This window comes from Propithecus coquereli, unplaced genomic scaffold (genome assembly GCF_000956105.1).
Source record: "Propithecus coquereli isolate 6110/MARCELLA unplaced genomic scaffold, Pcoq_1.0 Scaffold206, whole genome shotgun sequence".
NCBI classification, from domain to species: Eukaryota; Metazoa; Chordata; class Mammalia; order Primates; family Indriidae; genus Propithecus; species Propithecus coquereli.
This window is the reverse complement of record NW_012145634.1, coordinates 3,670,888-3,673,033: the sequence shown is the minus strand read 5'-3', so window position 1 is coordinate 3,673,033 and position 2,146 is coordinate 3,670,888.

The following is a 2,146-nucleotide window of genomic DNA, read 5'->3' as shown; positions in this document are numbered from 1 at the left end:
ACGAGCATGTATGTTCTCAGGGAAGCAGCATTCATAACCACCTATTTGGGTAAAAGAAGATAAACCCATCACCCACCTACATCCCAAACCACCCCTCTGGCTTGAGAAGAAAGGCCTGAGCGAGTTGCGTTGCAGACCAGAGCAAGTTCGAATGCCGCGGCACCTGTCTCCCTGTGCCCTTCTTGTGGCGAGAATGGCACGTGGATGTCAGGGGCTTGGTGGGGACGTGGGGGGAGCGTAGTGAAGGGGAAACGGGAGAGGGGGCCTGGGGAAAGCCGGAGAGGATGAAACACCCCCCCAATCCCACCCCATGCAGCCCCTTGTAGCTTTTCCACCCCAGGAAGGAGAGGGAGAGTCTACAATCCAATCCTCCTCCTCCAAAGACCCATTACTCAAGCCAGTTACCATTGACCGCTGGCTTTTCTCTTCACCTCTCTCATTCTCGCCTCTCTCCCTGAATTGGGGAGGACCCGCCCGGCTCAGACAGCTTGCATGGCTCCCCCACGGCGATACACGTGGCATTGGGGAGTGTGGGGAGTGAACCTGGGGAGACACATGGAGCCAGGTCACCGGGGTTGGGTAGGTCGTGGTACGGGGGTTGACTCTATTTGGAAGGCAATGGGGGACACGGGAAGGTGTTAAGCGTGGGTAACTGAAGAGATTTGGATTTTAGAATGATCCGTGTGGACGCTGGCAGAGAACGGATTCTAGGGGGCAAAAGTGGAGGCAGGGAGACCACAGAGGCAGCTGCTGCCATCCTTCAGGGGAGTGACAATGGCGCCTGGCGCTGGGTGGGCACGGTCAGGGTGGCAGCAGGTGCGAAGACTTGAGCAATGCTGGGAGGTCCACCCCACGAGATCTGGTGATGGCCCAGGTGTGGGGGCTGGGAGAAGGAGGTGACAAGGATGCAGCCAGCCCGAGTGACTGGGCGGAGCTTGGCACCACTTGCTAAGCTGGGGCCCCTGGAGAGAAGCAGGTTGGGATAGAAGACGATGAGCTTATAAAGCACGCAGAAGTCAGGGAGCCGCGGATCCTCCCCTGGGAGCTGTCCAGACATGGGTCTAGGTGGGGCAACGCAGGTGTGAACGGCTCATCATGGTCAAAGAAAAACCCAGCAGCCAAAGCGAAGCAGGTCCGGTCACTCACGTGCTCGGTGGCTTTCCACCTCGCTCAGCGTGACGTCTGATATTTTTGCCAGGGCAACACTACAAGATCTTACGTGGCCTGCCCGCCACCTTCTCTGGATCAGCCAAGTCCTGTAGGGCCATGCACCCAAATGACAGAGGGAAGACAGAAAATAACAAATAAATAGGATTATACCATACATACATCAGGTGGCAGCAGTGACAGAAGATAAGGGGTAGGGAGGAGTGTGGGCTGTTTTTACAAGAAAAGATGCCTACATAGAGTGGCATTGGAGCGGAGTCCTAAATACAGTGTTATGCAAAGATGTGGAGGAAAAGCACTCCAGGTGGAGGGGCCAGAAAGAGCAAAGGCCCTGGGGTAGGAATGTGATGGTGTGTTTGAGGGATGGGGCCAGGGCGGCTGCAGTGGAGGGAAGAGAACATAGGTCGGAGAGGGAACGGGGGTACATTGTGTGGGGCCTTTGTTAGGGTTCCCTTGGAGGAAGGCCTTATTGCCACGGTCACTGGGAATACTGTCCTTGGCTGTGACCCTCAGCTGTAGGGTATAGAGAGCCACCTGCCAATCCCAGCTGCCCACAGCCAGTGTCTGACCACAGCAGGGGCATACTGGCCTGGCCATTTCTGCCCAATGTGGTCCAACTCCTATGGGGCATTCTGGCTCCAGGGCTCCCGGTGGGGCTGACCGAGGCTGTCCCTGGGCCACCTCTCGGCCTGGCTTCTCCCTCTTCCCAGTCCCGACTCCTTCCCTTCCCCTCCACCGGTATCGATCCAAAAGGTGCATGCTCAGCTCTCTCTCAGGACTCAGTTTCTCCATTTGGAAAATCAAATCGAACTAGTGCAACCTCTGTGGAAAGCAATATGGAGATATCTTAAAGAGATACAAGTAGAAGTACCATTCGATCCAGCAATCCCATTACTGGGCATCTACCCAAAATTTTACCAAATGATACTGTATAAGAAAGACACCTGCACCCGAATGTTTATAGCAGCACAATTCACAA